Raw genomic sequence first — 18687 nt, forward strand, 5'->3', positions numbered from 1 at the left:
TATTTTATTTATTTATTTGGGAGCAAGTGAGCATGAGCAGAGGGGATGGGCAAAGGGAGAGGGAGAAGCAGACTCCCCAACTGAGCAGGGAGCCCAATGACAGGCTCGATCCTGAACCAAAGACAAACGCTTAACACCCTGAGCCGCCCACACAACTGAGTAGATATTCTACATTTTCTTTCTGCACCACAGTGGACCATCTTATGGGCACACTATGGAGACCACTGCTTTGAACATCAGGGCTAGAGGTAAATCCTTGCCAGTCCACCAAACTGAGGAAGAGACAAAGGCCTGGAAATCTCCCAAGATGAAGATGTGGAGAAAAAGGCAGACTGGGTTTCGAATTTTGAAAAAAGTCCCCATCTAGGAGACAGGAAGGAGTCTGCCAACAAAAGAAGAAAGAGCCATCAGAAAAATAGGGAGGTGCTATGGACTGAATGTCTGCATCCCCCAAAATTCCTACGTGGAAGTGCTACTGCCCAGTGTATCAGTGGTAGGGCCTTTGGAAAGTGCTTAATTCCCAAGGGTAGAGCCCTCATGACTGTCCACTTGGTGTCCTTATAAAAGAGACCCCTCTGAGCCCCCAAGGCAACTTCTGGCATGTGAGAACACTGCAAAAACATGCCATCTATGAACCAGGAAGTGGTTCCTTGATCAAGTGGTACCTTGATCTTGGATCTCCCAGCTTCCGGAATGGGGAGAAGGAAGTTTCTGTTTGTTTCTAAGCTATGCAGCCTCTGCTCTCTTGTTGCAACAACGCAAACAGACGAAAACAGGAGGCAAATATACTGAAGGTCAAAATCAAGCAATCTCAGAGTTTTAAGAACAGAGAGCTGGTCAAGCACAGGTCAACAGGGTGTCACATTTCAGAAAAATCAAAGAGCATCTATACTTTGGAAAGGCTCAGACATCTGGCAACTCAAAATCATTGGCGATCTTTGAGGAAACAGTTGCAGAGCCATAGCGGGGCGGGAATCGGGCTGTAAGAGTTTAGTGACTGAGCTGATGAGTGAGGAGGTACAGTGGTAGATGTAGAAACACTAAAGGAGTTTAGCAGTGAATGAAGGAAGGAAGGAACAGAGGGAAGAGAAAAGCAGGAAGGAGAAAACAAGGGGCCTTCAGAAATCATCAGCGATGCAAACCATCGACCTAGAAGTCAGAACTTCAGAAGATGAATCCTCCCACTATATACTGCCAACAATAAGTGTTTGGTCCATTTGGTCCTTCTTAAAAATCCAGGCAGGCTACCATCATGACTTACCTCATAGTCCTGAATGTTCATCCTAATGAGTACAGCCCATCTCGGCAGTGCGAACCGAAACATACCGTGATAGTCAGCCTTCCCATCCAGGTCTGTGCCCACCAGTCCAGCATATGGAGGAAAGTGCTCCATTTCCAGCATGCCCCCTCTCTCTGACTTCCAGACTCAGCCCACACAGTGTATCTCTCTCTGTCTAGAAGTGTCCCAGCTGTCCCATCCACCGAGACCTCCCTTCTCCCTACCCCATCCCAGAAAAGCCTACCCTTTTTTAAGGTTCCTCCAATGCCCCCTTCTTCTGAGTCACCAGGTGGCTAGGATCCCTGTCTCTTTGGAACCTGTTGGGTGTTCCAGGAAAGCTGCCTGTCTCAGCACATCAGCTCCTTGAGATGCAGACTGCAGTATATTTGTTTGTGAAAGTGTGTGTCCAGTGATCAATACGGTTCAAGAAATGAAATCTAGGAATTCAGGTCCAGTTAATGCCAGTTTCCTTCCAGAAGATAGTTCTCTCACTGGAACTTTGGAGTTGTTAATACAGTTTTTGCACATTAAAATGCTGGACAAGCTATAAACCTGATGGGCAGGGGTGCCTGGGTGGCTCAGTGGGTTAAGCCTCTGCCTTCAGCTCAGGTCATGAGCTCAGGGTCCTGGGATCAAGTCCCGCATCGGGCTCTCTGCTCAGCAGGGAGCCTGCTTCCCCCTCTCTCTCTGCCTACTGCTCTGCCTAATTGTGATTTCTCTGTCAAATAAATAAATACAATCTTTAAAAAAAAAAAAAAAAAACCTGAGGGGCAAATCACAACCAGAATTGTTTCCAACAGGAGGGGTTTCTCACTAGTGGGCCATTCACACATTTCCCTCCGACATTTAAAAAAGAATATTATGTGTGCCATCAGAGAAGAACTGACAAAAAGAGTGGAAATTCTATGCCAATTCTGATGGGGATTCAATGTATTATACTAAAACGATTTTTTTTTTTTTGGTGTTTTTTAGTGTCAATTTCCATCTTCGAAAAGAATACAAATGTGTCACTCTCAAATACTGTATTAGGATACAGGTAGTTATGCTTTCAAAGTGCCTGAAGATTCCATTCATTCAAAGAAATACAGCACTCTGAAATGTTTTTTAAAGGAAAGGGACTACACTGTCATGTTCCTCAATCTTCCCTCATATGAAATTGCTATCATTCAATCCAACAAAACATACAAAGCACCTGGTATGTCGCAGGGGCTTTGCCAGGTACTAGAAATACATTTGGATCTCAGAGAACACCCCTGTCCTCACGGGCTTCCCACACAGTGGGAAAGAAAGACAAGGAAGTGGTTAATTCCTCTATACTGTGGTGAGTGGTACAGGGGAGAAAAATTCCAGATGCTATTGGATCTCATGGAAGGGGCAGCTAAATCGTTTTGTTTTCTGCAGGGAAGTGTCCTAGATCAGGGCGTCTTGAAGACAAATGTGCAAACCAGTCACCTGGGCTTCTGGTTCAACCACACATTCTGATTCAGAAGCACTGGGGTGGGGCCTGGGAGTCTGCATTTTGAATGAGCTCCCAGGTGCCAATGGCAGTCAGACGACCACTCGGGGAAGCAAAGCACCAGAAGACCACACCCCACCTGAGGCCACACTAGCCCAGTACTGAGGAAAAGGTGCCTGCCAGCAGAAGAGGAGATGGGAAAACGGGCCAGACCACAGAGCAAACCATCCCTTCTCTCTCTATCTTAAAGAGGTAAAGGAAGGGAAGGAGACAGAGAATTGAAGGCTAGGCAAGTATCTGCGATCTTGGAAGGGTGATGCAACCCTCTTACGTAGATCTGAGAGCTCTCCAATTCAGAGTAATTAGAAGACACATCTAAATTATTTAAAAGTCTGTGCTATAAAAAATTGTCAAAAGGAACAGAGTTATTTCAAGTACTTGTAGACTCCTGAACCTACAGCCACCCAGGGTCACTGCCACATCTCTTTAGATAAAAGGGTAATTATCAACAGTTAGCATACTGGTTTCAAGACCTTACAGATAGTCAGGATTCTAGGCAGGTTTCTTTTTTAGTAAAAGTGACAAATTTCAACTGGATCTGTATCCTGGTAAACCAAATTCCAAATAACAAGATTTTACGTGATAGATGTAGTGTATAACACCATCCAGAAAGAGACGCAATGGAAAACATTTTAAATGATAAATTGATAGTACGGGTTAGTTCATTCAAAAAATTACGGTTTGTACACATAAGTCAAGGCAGGTCAGTACTACAAAAGGAGATGAAATTATACACACGAGGTGATCTCTTGAGTACAAGGAATACAGGAGTCTGAAACATGTGCTGTGCAAGGTCTCACTGCCATCTGGTCACCTGACTCGGCAACAATATTGCGCAAATATCAGGCATATTTTTTGCTTAAGCAGTCTCTTCAGAACAAAATTTTCATTTAGAAGCTTGTGCTACATGGCTCGACATTATTGTATTTATGAAGGAAAAGACACTCATTCTAAGTGGTTTTTTAAACAGGAATATTATATTTTTGGAAAAGTTACATTGACTGATTATTAATAATAACGGACTTCATAATAACTTAACAATGACTGTCGTCCAAGTGCTTAAATGAGCCAAAGTATCCAAGTTTGTGTAATAAAATACTGTGTCACTTCATTAAATGACTATGTTTTGGAAAGGAAAAACTATTTGCTATATTTCTCCAGGAAATTCTATCAATAAGCAACTTTTTTTTCAGTTTTATTGTGGTATAAATGACAATCAGCACTTATTTGTAGATACTCTTGGTGGGTCAGATCAAGGTGCATCACCTTCTCTATTCCTACTAATCTTCTACGAGGTATTAAAAAATGAAGCACTCAAAAAAAAAAAAAAGAAAGAAAGAAAAGGCAAATAAGGAAGGAATGAACAAACGAATGAACTCTGAGCCCAAGAACAAATCCATCAAAATTTCAACCACTGTATTGACATCTTTCAGGAACACCTGAGTAGAAGCAGGTGTGGGAGTCACCAGTGACCCAATCAGTGGCTTTGTCCTGGAGGGACCCTACCAGGATGAAACAAATGACAAACACAAGAACAACACCACACCAGGCATTCCTAGCGAGGAAACTGGGTTTGGAATTGGGGAAATACAGTTCACACCAACCAACCGAATTCAACCCAGGAAAAGCTTCCTTTTAAAGAAATAGCTGCCTTATCCCCTTGCTCTCCAGTTAAGGGACTCATTAGAAAGAATACTTGATGCTTGGGTGAAAATTTCTTTCTGTAAGTTTACCTTTAGAGCTAGAAAAAGATACACACTGATGCATAAAAATTAATGAATGAAAATTTTGTGGTTTCTTGAGCCGGTGGACTCATCCCACAAACAGTACCTTTCAACTCAGACTCTGCTCAGTGGCTTCCCCTGCCCTGCTTCTCACCTACCCTGGGCCACCCTCAGATGACCCAATGTCCCTCACATCTGCTCTGATGTGCAGGACAGCCTGTGAGAAGTCACCTTCTCCAGCATTCTGGAAAGGTACAGAGAGGGCAAAGGATCGAACAGGACAAAGGAGGAATAGGAGCTGGGCTCAGGTGTTTTGCATGCCTCCCTGGCCTGAGGCCAGATGAAGACAGTGAGGTTTCCCAGATTACAAGTGTACCCCATAGTAACACTGTCTATATTGTCTGAATTGTTCCCCAGTCTGCAGCTGCCTCGCTCCTACTGCACTTCTGAGATGTATTATCTTCGTTCTATTGAAAAGAAATTATCACGAAGGACCAACATCATCTTGACCATGGGCTCTGCGGCTGGTGCCTGCGCCCCTTTCTAGTGAATTCCAGAGAACCAGAGGCAGCATGGGTCAGAACACAATAACAGTCATGGCAGCCCACAGCACCACTGCACCACCACACAGTCATGGCAGCACACAGCATAGCACCACTGCACCACCACCTCTGCTTCTAAGGGGGAAACAGAAAGAAGAGCACATCCGACTGAAATCACCAGGGACTTTCTGAAACCAGATTCAACATCCCAGACTGGCATCTGGTCACGCTGGTGGGACAGAGTCCTTAGTCAGTGTCAAATATACCTGGGGGCTCTTAAAGATGAGGAAGATGGAGGGGCAAGATAGCAGAAAGATAGGACACCCTATTTCAACCGGTCCCCTAAAGTGAGCTAAATATCTACCAGAACACTCTGAACACCCATGAAATCAGCCTGAGATGTAGGATTATACACTTCTGGATCTCTACAGGGGCAGAAGACATCAGTGGAGAGGTAAAGCAGAATGGGAACGCTCGGACTGATATCGGAGGATATAAAGAAGGAGGGAGCCACCAGAAGTGACCCATTGGAAAGTAACACCCCAATACGAAAGTGCCCTGTGACTGGGGACCAGCACTAACTTGGAGACTGCTTAAAAGCACTCAAAAAGAGCCAAAGATCTTAAGGGGCAACTGGTGGAATTGGGCAGTCATGGGCACAGGCCTAAGCCCATGATCCCAGGACAGCCACTGCTGGTGATAACCCGTGCCAGAGAGAGTACACTGGGGCCTCCAATTCTGAGCCTGTGGCTTTCCACTGCTTGCACCACTGTTTGGCTGGGTGCACTCCTGCCCATGCCTGAGAGAACCCGGCGTGGTCTCAGTTTGATCCCTTGAGGCAGCCTTCTGTGACCTGCGTGGCTGTAAGGTGTGAGCACACCCTGCGTGGACATGGACTCCAGACAGCAGTCCCAGCAACAGCAGTCACCCAGCTTCAGGCTCGCCTGGACCAATATCACTTATGGTTTTAGTGGCACAGGAGTGCAGAGACAAGCGGGGGCCTCAGGCGACCACTGAGATAGTGGCAGGGGTGCACAATGACTGTAGGAGTCTGCGTTGTTCAGCTGAGTTTGCAGAGGCGGAGACTGTGTGTTCTCGACCACCCAGAGGGGAGCAGACTGGGGCTTCTCTCTGAGGCAGAGGTCTGGGTGTGGACAGTTTGCTTTCCACTAAACATCAGAAAAGCTGCAAAAAGCCTGAAAAACCGGTTTCCACAGAGCCAAGCCCCTTGATGGGGGGCAGGGCAACTCAGCCCAAACAGGACTGACTGAAAAACAACGTGGCAGGCCCCTCCCCAGAACACAAGCCAAAAGAACAAGGGGACAACCACCACAAGGTCCCCATAAAACTGTAAAACCCCAATATCAGGGGAAAACAATATATTAAGCTCCTGGTATTGCCGCCAAATCTGTCTATTTCATAGATACAAATTTTCTTTTCTTTTTTTTTTTTAATTTGTTCTCACAATTCTTGTTCTTTTCATTTTTTTAACCTACTTACCATTACAACTAGAGGTTTAATACAACATATTCCATAATAATTTTAACTTGAATTTTTTTCATACATATATCTGTGTTTCTTTTTCTTTTCTTCTTCTTTTTTTTAATGCATATAGATATAAGCTTCAAGGTAATCTTTTTTTCCTATTCAGTACTACCCCTATTTATAAACAAGTTTAATTTCCCTGTATCACTGGAAATTGAGTCTTTTAACAAAGATAACAAGATGCACCCAGGAAGAACCGAAATAACCTTCCTCGCCTACATCGAGGGTTTATAACCATCTTCTCATCTTAGTCTCCTATTAGTGTTTCCATGTATTTGTTTTTGTTTTTGTACTATATAAATCTTATTCTTGGGGTTCATTTTGGCTGGCTGGGTTTTTTTTTTTTTTTTTCCTTGTCTTTTACTTTTGTCAGTCTTTTTGTTTGTTCATTTTTGTTTATGTACCTTATAAATCTTACTTTGGGAGCTCATTTTGGCTGAGTTTTCTCTTTCTCTCTCTCTCTCTCTCTCTGTCTCTCGCTTTTTTCTTTTTCTTTCTTTTTGGTGGTGACTTCCAATTGCTCCAAAACTTTCCAGGGTGCACCTTGCTTGGATCATGGTTGATATATTCAGCTATACATCCCCTCAAACCATCTCTCACCAAAATGACTAGGAGGAGGAACACCCAACAGAAGAAAAATTCAGAGATTGTGCCTTCTGCCACAGAAATATTGGATATGGACATAAACGGTATGTCAGAAAGGGAATTTAGGGTAACAATTATCCAGGCAATGGCTAGGTTGGAGAAGACCATTAGTGGCAACATAGAAACTCTAAGGGTGGAAGTGAAGGCTGATCTGGCAGAACTAAAAAATGCTATCAGTGAGATCCAATCTAATCTAAATACTGTAACAGCTAAGGTAACTGAGGCAGAAGATCAAATTAGTGATCTAGAAGACAAACTGATAGAAAAGAAGGATCAGGAGGAGGCCTGGAGCAAACAGCTTAGAAGCCATGAAAACAGAATTAGGGAAATAAATGACGCCATGAAACATTCCAACTTCAGAATTATTGGGATACCTGAGTGGGGGGAAGAAAGAAGATAAGAAGATACACCTGAACAAATTCTGGATGAAAATTTCCCCAGTCTGGGAATGCAACAAATGTTAGTGTCCTAGAGGCAGAAAGGACACCCCTCAAGATCAACGAATCTAGAAAGACCTCCAAACACTTAATTGTGAAATTCATGAATCATAATTTTAGACAAGAGGTCCTAAGGGCAGCTGGGGGAAGAGATTCCTTAGATACAGAGGAAGGTCCATCGGAATAATGTCAGACCTGTCTATAGAAACCTGGCAAACTAGAAAGGGCTGGAAAGACATATTCAGGGCACTAAATGAGAAGAACATGCAGCCAAGAATACTTTATCTAGCAAGGCTGACATTAAAAATGGATGGAGAGATAAAGAACTTCCAAGACGAGCAAGGTTTAAAAGAGTATGTGACCATCAAGCCAGCACTACAAGAAATATTAAGGGGGGTTCTATAAAAGAAGAAAGAACCCAAGAGTGACATAGAACAGAAATTTACAGAGACAATCTATAGAAACAAGGACTTCACAGGCAATACGATGTCAATAAAAATTTATCTTTTAATAATCATTCTCAATGTGAATGGCCTAAATGTTCCCATAAAACAGCACAGGGTTGCAGACTGCATAAAACGACAAGACCCGTCCATATGTTGTCTACAAGAGACTCATTTTGAACCTAAAGATACAACCAGACTCAAAGTGAAGGGAGGGAGAACCATCTTTCTTGCCAACAGGTGTCAAAAGAAAGCTGGGGTAGAGATTCTCATATACAATAAATTAGATTTTAAGCTAAAGACTGTAGTCAGAGATACAGAAGGACACTACAACATTCTTTTTTTTTTTTTTTAAGATTTTATTTATTTATTTGACGGAGAGACACAGCGAGAGAGGGAACACAAGCAGGGGAAGCAGGAGAGGGAGAAGCAGGCTTCCCACCAAGCGGAGAGCCCGATTCAGGGCTCGATCCCAGGACCCTGGGATCATGACCTGAGCTAAAGGCAGATGCTTAATGACTGAGCTACCCAGGTGCCCCACACTACAACATTCTTAAATGGTCTATCCACCAAGAAGATCTAACAATTGTAAATATTTATGCCTCCAACATGGGAGCAGCCAACTACATAAGCCAACTGTTAATCAAAATAGTCATACTGATAAGAATACATTAATTGTAGGGGATCTTAACATGCCACTCTCAGCAATAGACAGATAATCTAAGCAGAAAATCAATAAAGAAACAAGAGCTTTGAATGACACATTGGACCAGGTGGACCTCATAAATAATATACAGAACATTCCACCCTAAAACAAGAGGATACTCATTCTTCTCAAGCGCACATGGAACTTTCTCCAGAATAGACCACATACTGGGTCACAAATCAGGGTTCAACCCATACCAAAAGACTGAGATTATTCCCTCCATATTCTCAGACCACAGTGCTTTGAAACTGGAACTCAACCACAAGAAAAAGTTTGGAAGGAATACAAACAATGGAAAGCTAAAGACCTTCCAGCTCAAGAATGTTTGGATCAACCAGAAAATCAAAGAAGAACTTAAACAATTCATGGAAACCAATGAGAATGAAGACACATCAGTCCAAAACCTATGGGATACAGCAAAGGTGGTCCTAAGGGGGATATACATAGCTATCCAAGTCTCACTCAAAAAAATTGAAAAATCCCAAATACACCAACTCTCTTTACACCTTAAAGAACTGGAAAATTAACAACAAATTAACCCCACCCCATGCACAAGAAGAGAAATAATTAAGATTAGAGCAGAGATCGAAGAATTAGAAAATAGAGATACAGTCGAACACATCAATGAAACTAGAAGCTGGTTCTTTGGAAGAATTAATAAGATCAATAAACCACTGGCCAAACTAACCCACATTAATAAAATTATGAATGAAAGGGGAGAGATCACGACTAACACCAAGGAAATAGAAATAATTATCAGAAATTATTATCAACAGTTATATACCAATAAGGTAAGCAACCTAGAAGAAATGGATGCATTCCTAGAAACCCATAAACTTCCAATACTGAAACAGGAAGAAATTGACAACCTGAATAGACTAATACCTAGTAACGAGATTGAAGCAATGATCAAAAACCTCCCCAAATAACAAGAGTCCAGGACCTGACAGATTCCCTGGGGAATTCTACCAAACATTCAAAGAAGAAATAATAGCTATTCTCCTGAAGCTGTTTGAAAAATTGAAGCAGAGGGGCACCTGGGCGGCTCAGTGGGTTAAACCTCTGCCTTCGGCTCAGGTCATGGTCTCAGGGTCCTAGGATCAAGCCCCACATCGGCTCTCTGCTCAGCGGGGAGCCTGCTTCCTCTTCTCTCTCTACTTGCCTCTCTTCCTACTTGTGATCTCTCTGTCTGTGAAATAAATAAAATATATTTTTAAAATTAATTAATTTTTAAAAAATTGACACAGAAGGAAAACTTCCAGACTCTTTTTATGAAGCCAGCATTACCTTGATCCCCAAACCAGGCAAAGACCCCATCAAAAAGGAGAATTTCAGACTAATATCCCTGATGAATATGGATGCCAAGATTCTCAACAAGATCCTAGCTAATAGGATCCAACAATACAATAAAAAGATTATCCATCCTGACCAGGTGGGATTTATCCCTGGGATACAAAGGTGGTTCAACATTCGCAAGTCAACCAATGTGATTGAACAAATCACAACCTTGAGATCATGACCCGAGCTAAAATCAAGAGTTGGTCACTTAACTGACTGAGCCACCCAGGTGCCCTGAGAATATCTCTACTTAAAATCTCAAAAGATAGGTATAAATTGCTCTAGAATTCAGTGGACTAAGTTGAATTAAAAGCTGGATTCTGATTTTAGAGTTCCCAATCTCTTAATTGAATTAACCCACATCTATTTCAACGAATCTATTGACATCTATCATCTACTGAAATCTATGGTATTTCTTTCTTACTACAAGTGCTAGGATTCCTACCAGTTGTTTCTAGTTGTTTCATCCAAAGTTCCAATGGTGGTTTCCTAACAGAAGGGAGTGCTGGGTACCCTAAAACACTGAAGGAAGCCCCACAAGTGAGGCATCCCACAAATGATGCCTTCATCATTTGCGCAAACCATACACTCTGCCCCTCAGGTTCTTCTTCTATGAAATCGATACACCAGTTCCCGCCCTCATGTCTCCCACAGAGATATTCCCAGCTCCTACCATAGTACCATGAGAGTAATAATGCCTAACATTGTATCCTCCCTAACATCTGAACATGTCAAAGTTTCAAAAAGCTTCTCATATGTCTTATTATCTTACTTAGGTACTTAGCAGATTTTTAACAGGGGTGTAATTACTAAATTCAGCAAAAAGAATTTTCTGCTCTTCAGTAGAAAGACATAAAAATGCCAAAATGTATTTAAAATGTGTATATATGTGCATATGTACATGTGTGGATATGTGTATATGTGTATATCCATGTTCATACACACACATGTTTATATGCACAACACTTGTACACATGCATGCATTGAGCACACTAATTCTGCAGCCCTCAGCGAGAATGAAGACAACACATCTAACATAGCACAGCATTTGTTCAGCAATATCCTTGCATGTGTTTGGATTCTCCAGTGAGACCTACCACATGTCTGAATCTTATAGTCAACACTATTTGAAAAAAATTTCTAAAAGAAAGTACAAATGGCTAAAAATTGGATATTGAATCTCATTCATCAAATGCCACACAACTACTATTTTAGAAATGATTTCTTTAATTACATACATCCTAAAAACTCCAGACCAGTCACCTAAGACTCTGGCCTCATCTTTAAGCTGACTTCAAGAAGTCAGTCAGTCATACAACTTTAAAATGGTGACTGTTTAAACCATTCCAATGATAACCTTGAACTTCAAGTATGTAAAATAAAATTTATTCACAGGGTACCTGGGTGGCTCAGAGGATTAATTAAGCCTCTGCCTTCAGCTCAGGTCATGATCCCAGGGTCCTGGGATCGAGCCCAGCATCGGGCTCTCTGCTCAGCGGGGAGCCTGCTTCCCCCTCTCTCTCTGCCTGCCTCTCTGCCTACTTGTTGTGATCTCTGTGTGTTAAATAAATAAAAATCTTTAAAAAAAATTTATTCACCAAATGATGCCTAGCTTAAACTACAGGATCAATCATAAATAAAACTTTGCTAAAACCATTTCTCTGCCCATATAAATAATGCCAAAACCATGCAGAGGGGACCGATTTTACAAAACGTAAAGTTTAACAGAAGAGTAACCACAAGCCGTCTGTATATGTTTATTTCTTTTTCTGCATTGGCCATTATCCTCTAGCTCAGCACTCCTATACTTACTTGTTCCTGCTGTGTGATCCTCCAATAAAAGCTCTTCTGACTTTCTAGGAATATTAGGTTACAAAATACATATACATTTCTGTTGGAATCATTTAAGTGAAATCCATAGAAGTCATTAGCTCAGTAAGTTCACAGAAGAAGGGGGAAAACATTTGCCACAATATATTATTAGAGGGATTTAAACAGCCAACCAGCCCACACGAGGTTGACTCCCCAAACACCAGACTAGGTAGCAGGGAGCTAAAGCCTGGAAACAAGCCCGCAAGTAACTGACACGGCCTTGAAAAGTGCGATAAAACACATTGTTTCTTCAACTACTCAAAATATCTGCAGAGTCATATATATAGTATAAAAGGTGGTAAGAACAGCCAGACTGGATTTACATCGGCTCTGCTGCCATAGGAAACTCACCTTCCCCTCAAACCTGCCTCTTCTAGAATGCCCATGTTGGCTGAGACTCTTGCCATCCTCTGCGTCACAAAGCCAGGGAGGGCTGTAAATCAGGACACATGCCTTCCTTCCCCTGGTCCCTCTTCCCTTCCTCAGTACTCAAGCTCAGTGCTTCTAATCTTCTGTCCCCTGAATCCCCCATCCAACCTGGCCTCCATCCTTACCCTCATGCCTTCGGTCCAGGGCTGAATTCAGGAAGCAGGCCTGATGAGCAGTGACAGAAGGGACAGAGGGTAAACACTGGGGCCGTAAAGTCTCAGAGGGAAGGGACAATCAAAACGGACATCTTCAAGGAGGGGCATCTCAGTCTCCGGCATGGCCCACTGATGTAGGCAGGAGCAGCAAGGAGAGGCAGAGGCCTGAATCGCCTGTTCAGGAATCACCTTTTCCTTTTGGTGGGACCTCAACTATGATGTGGGGCATGGGAGCAGGGAGGTCCACATGAGACAGCGAGATCACAATGCAGGGGGCTTGTTCACAAAAGAGTTTGGATTCCATCATGCTGGTGACCGTGTGGAATTAACATGGGACATGCACTGATGCTCTCATTTCACAGAGCTGTGGGAGCCAGCCCTGAGGAAAGGGAGGCTGGCCAGTCCGTGAAAACCACAATGAAGGCAGTGTTTGGGAAGCAGAAGCCATAGGCAGGGAGAGGCCCCAGAGGTTCGTGGATACCGGATAGGAAAACCAACATGCCGGCTCAGGCTAGTTTGAACATCTCTGCTTTCTAGTAAGGGATACCACCAATCATATTTTCCCTCTGTTCTTAGAGTTCTGTAAGCCATGCCCAAGATATTGATATAAAATAACATATCTCAACAATAATGTAATTACAATAAATGTTCCTAGATCATCTTCCATGCACAAAGTACCAGGTGAAGGTCACTAGGAAGCATGAAATGTAGCTTCTCGGGCTCTACAGTTGGGTTGGCAATAGACCATTTTGATTTCTTAACCACACGTACAATGTTAAGCTGAAATACAACAAATGCCAAATGATGGTCTCACCGAAGCGGAGTTGACTGCCTGCCTGGCAAGGAAAGTCTCCTCATTCAGGAATCAGACCCGCAGGGCTCCCAGAAACAGAGAAGCCTTAGTGTAGAGCAAAAGAGGGGGCAAGAGAGCAAATTAGGCAAGACTGAGGTCAAGTCTCTACTAGGGCCATAGGGAAGAGAGTCAGCTCTTCTTTGGAATTCGATGCTTTCAAAGAGCCTGGTTTGAACAGGGGCCGCGGGGGTTGTGCCCACCTGCCAGCAGGCCTGGGATCATTCAGCAGATGCCCCCGCACATGCCTGCTCCAAGCCTGGCAACACTGTGGGTTCAATCACACAACAACAGCACCCACCAAATCACGCACCGTGCCTCCCTCAAACTCTGTTTTAATGGAATGACATGTTTTTTCTGGGGTAGGCAAGTGTTCTGGGATCATAAAAGATACACCTCCTTCCCTGTGGGTTTTCACATGCCCTTTGCCATGACTCTTCATACTTCCTGCCTGTGTCCTTAATTCCAGAACGACTTTTCCAAAGGAAAGGTCTCCCTCTGTTAGAATCTTCTCTTCGAAATAGTTCACATAGATCCTTCAAAAGCTATTCTGGTGCCTGAGAAACTCTGAGTGTCTGCTTTACCAACTTAGCCATTTTCAGCCACTGGAAAAGTGGTTTTGTTCACTCTGAATCAATGAATTTCTATTGAAGCGTATGTTTCTCTAATACAACAATAAACTGGCATTTGGCAGTGATTTCAACACATAAACGGGGCTAGCCTGCCATGAGAACAAAGCTACAGGAACAGAAGCAAGCCAGATTTCAATGAGTTCATCTATGGGGAACCCTTCCTCTGAAGGCTATTACTTAATACAAAACCAGCTGTCCTCACCTTCGGGTGCTCAAGCTGCCTTCCCCCGCCCCCCATTAGTCTGCATGGAGAGAAATGTGTCTGGTCTAAGAAAACCAGAGAACCAGGCTACCGCTAGGAGCTCCAAGACCTCTGGAGTTCTGCTGGTGCCTGGCTAAGTGTTGATTCACTCTCTCTCCAGAAGGCCCAGCTTCACCACACTTCCTGCAACCCATCCTGACCTTGGCCATAGGGAATCCTGGGCTTTGGCATCTGCCCCCTTCAGTGGCTTCTATCCCCTTCAGACTGTGTACCCCCGTCACTGAGTCATGCTGCCTTGACCAACCCCGACACCAGCTTCTTCAGTCCAAGAATGGCTCTTCCTCCCCCTCTTTCTTCTGCCCCCTTCAAAGAGCCAGCAGCCCCTCTCGAGCCCAGCCAGCGGCTTGTGCCTTCTCCCCACGAACGGGATAGCGGGCTCAAGTCAATTTCCCTTGCTTCCGATGAAATCCAGCTCTTTGAGTTCCCTCCTCTAAGAGAAACCTCTCACCTAAAGGAAGCATTGTCCGATGTGTTTGTGTGTGGACACATCTTTCCACGCTGCTGGGCACAGAAGAGCATTTTCACCCCCTGGGCAGTGCGACTAGGAGACAAGGGCCCTAAGCAGCTCTTCTTCTTTTTTTCTTTTCTTTTTTTTAAATTTAATTTTATTTTTTCAGTGCTCGAAGATTCTCTTCTCAACACAGCCAGCTGAGTGTCCAAATCGCTAGGTGGGGAGCAGGGGCAGCACTCCCCATAACCTCCAACGTAGTTGGTCTCGGATGGAGCCTGAGCATCTGATGTTCTGAAAAGCATTCCAGGTGATTTTAATGTGGGTGAAGAGCCACTGATTTCGGGAGAAAATGACAAAGATGTTCAACTGAGACTCCCCAGTGTACCCAGATGGAGAACATCCAATTTAAAAGCCAGTCCTACCCAGATCCCTACCCCTCTCTCGCCCACCTCCACCCCCGCCCCCAACAAGATAATCTCTGCAGCCTACAAAGTAAACACTGGAAAAGCACATTGAGCTCCAGGGCCATGTTTCATTCAGATGGTGCCCCTGCAACCCAGCTAAGCCTCAGTCCCCTCCCCTGCCATTAGGAAAAGGGATCCTCTAGATACATTTATTTTCCATCTCCCTCTCTCTTCATCTCTCATTTAAATACAAGCTGGCTGTATATTTGCCTTTCTCCTTCTCCACAAAATGTCTTGTGTGTTGCCCTGAAATGAGATTTGGGTAGTGCCTGCCCTCTAAGTAAATAATAGCACAAAAACTATAAGTTCTATAATGCAATGAGGGGATGATATCACATATGATATTCCATAAGGCACAAAAGTCTCCATTCATGGGACGAAAACCAGCCTTGCTGCTAGAGAAACTGACATGGAATCAGAGCTATCCAGCCCCCTCGATGCCAAAGTCAGGCCAGCAGCTCTCTGCTCTGTAGCGACTGTCCACCATGATGCTTGTCACTTGTTATTCCCTCTGAGCCTGGCTTCATATCCACTTATCAAGTAGAAAATTCATTTTAGAACTATTTTCAGAGCAAGTATGAAGACATGCTTAAGGATAAATTAGCTACATTACTTCTATTCAATGAAAGACATAAATCTCTCACCCTGCAATGAACTCAGCACATCGTAGGACAAGCCATGCTCAGACGGGCCTGCTTCAATGAAAAATGGCCCAGAAATACACAAATGGCTGGGGTATATAGCAGAATTTTGGAATAAAGCAGGTCTCTTTGTAATCTCATCTAAATGATTTAGCTATGGAAAGTATCACAAAGTTTTCTGTTCTATTGGTTTCGGAAAGTTTTAATATCCAGCAAGTCCAGATCACAGCCACATTCCAGACCTAGCTTAGTCAAGCGGCCATCCCCACCTGGCCATGCCAAGACCTTCAAACTCAGTGTGTCTAAATCAGAACTCATCACCTGCCCTCCAGTGCTCACACTCCTGATCTCAGTTATCCAATCAGAAACCTGAGGGTTATCCTGGAATCCTATCTCTTCTCAACCCTTTCCCCACTTCTTCCAGATCCCTAAGTCTTAGGCATTCCATTTTGTACACACCCTCATCTCTGTCTCTCCCATCCTAGCTCACAGCTCCTGTTTCAAAGCGTTGCTTCCCAGGCTCCTCCAACGGCCTCCAAACCACTCCCTTGCACTGTCTCGTCCCCTCAGACCCATCCAGGGTTCCACCACAATAATCTTAATGAAACAATCCTGATCACGCTCTTCCACTAAAATCCTTCAGTGGCCCCCCACTATCTATAGAATGATGTTCAAAGTCCAAAGTGGGGTATGCGATCACCCCCAGTACAACTTCTCCAACCTCAGGTCTCTGTCCCTCACCTTGAACAGTCTGCCATAGTCAAATGAGCCACTTCCCAGCACACCAGCCTGCCTCCCATCCCCTGACCTCTGCTGGTGCAGCCCCCTCCTGGTTTGAGGAACCCCCTTTCTGCCCCCAGCAAAATACAACCTTGGCTCACACCCCTCCCCGAAGGAAGAACTGGGCACCCTGTGCCTTGAGCCCCTGGTCAGACCTTCTTTCACGGCATCTACATTATCACACTTATTTATAACACAGTTGTAAACTCCCAGAAGGCCAGAATGATATCTTATCTTTCCAACCTCGGTGCCTAGCAGTGCCATTGCCCCCTGAATCATAGGAATTTACGAAATATTGGTTAAATGTTTGAATGTTGTGACGATGCCACTCTAACCTTTCCAAAACTGTTTTTCTTTACCATTTGTATGCTTTGCTTTTGGCTGCCTTTTTTTTTTTTTAAGATTTTTTTTATTTATTTGACAGAGAGACATAGTGAGAGAGGGAACACAAGGAGGGACAGTGGGAGAGGGAGAAGCAGGCTTCCTGCTGAGCAGGGAGCCCTATGCAGGGCTTGATCCCAGGACCCTGGGATCATGACCTGAGCCGAAGGCAGACACTTAATGACTAAGCCACCCAGGAGCCCCTGCTTTTGGCTGCTTAAGATGTGTAACTGCCTCATTTCCCCACTTATAAATCACTGGCAGAGAACCCAAATCAATAAATCAATCAATCAGCATGGGAGATTTATCACCTTCTTACCCCTTGAGAAGAAATCATTTCTTTGTTCTTTATTCCCGAAAGAAGGGTCACACTTCAAGGCACTTCAACAGCTGATAGTGAGAAGTGACCAAAATGAATTACTCCAAACTCCAGCCTGCCCGGCTGTTCAATGCCCTCTCCCGGGAAGTGATTACTGACACAGGCGCAGGTTGAGACACTAATTAGAGCAGAATGACCATAGCAAAAACCAAGGCTGGCCTCTGAAGTCTCTGTCTGCCCCCACCCTGCCCGTGTAGACACAGAATAACTCTGAGGATAAAACCTGACTTCCCTGGCTTTGTGGCTTCGAAGCCTATGAGGGAGTCACCTAAAAATAAAGGTGCCATTCTCGGTTCGGCCGTGGGCAGCCCCTGTGCCCACGGTCAACACTCTGGAAGGTTCTGGGCCCACTCAGAATTCCATCTGAAATGTCAAATATCTGCAGGGTGGCTGCAAGACCCAGCAAACGCCCTCTTCCCCCAGTCCTGAGTTCATATTGAAAAATGAGCAATTTAAATAGATGTTTCATTAACATGGTGTCTTCCTGCTTGATGTTAATGTACTTAGAGTAATTGGTTGTCCCAAATTCTCTTCCATAGGATCATTTCATGCAATCCTCCCCAGGACAATCTGAAATTCTTTAGGTCCCAGATAGACAATCCAGAGAACCTAGAAACCAACCAAACAACCAAACAAATAAGCAAAAATCCTTCTGCCAAAAAGCTGTTGAGACCCATTTGTTCTGGAACACGTATCACATACAACAGCAGAATAGGACAGACCATCCTGACCACGTTGGTGGCCCTGGGTTTGTACCAAGGGCAAGACAGCATCATTCAGCAGGCACTAGGGGTCCCAGAGAGACAAGTGGGAGAGGTGGGTTATGCAGGAGGAATGTGAGTAGGTAACATTTTGTTTTGAGCCCCTAGAAGGCTTGTTCCCACTCTGCTTTGCTTATCTGTGCACAGATTCTTGCTCTGTGCCAACTCCAAACCCCAAACATTTCAAGGATATTTCTAACATCCTTTATTAATAGAAGCTCTTAAAAATTTCATAGCATAATGCTCAGATACACTCCCCAAACATGCAAAAGCATGTACCCTATAAGGGCTTGTTCCCCCAACCCTGTGAGACACAGGGGAATGGCTTGATTGTGGCGACACAGGGAACAGACTGGACAGCACCCATTAAGACATCACTTTTAGGAGGGACCCAGCCACATCAGAATGGCTCTGTGTGTGGCACCATGCTGGAGGCGGGATTTTGATTCAGTTCT

The 18687-nt window shown here is 44.0% G+C and overlaps 1 protein-coding gene across 1 annotated transcript in view; it reads right to left on the reverse strand.

Annotated features, from left to right (window-relative positions):
• Positions 1 to 18687, reverse strand: part of CAMK1D (calcium/calmodulin dependent protein kinase ID) — a 433113-nt gene that overhangs the window by 256583 nt on the left and 157843 nt on the right. The window lies entirely within an intron of this gene.

Source organism: Lontra canadensis, unplaced genomic scaffold (genome assembly GCF_010015895.1).
Source record: "Lontra canadensis isolate GAN:19392208 unplaced genomic scaffold, GSC_riverotter_1.0 scaffold100, whole genome shotgun sequence".
Taxonomy (NCBI): Eukaryota; Metazoa; Chordata; class Mammalia; order Carnivora; family Mustelidae; genus Lontra; species Lontra canadensis.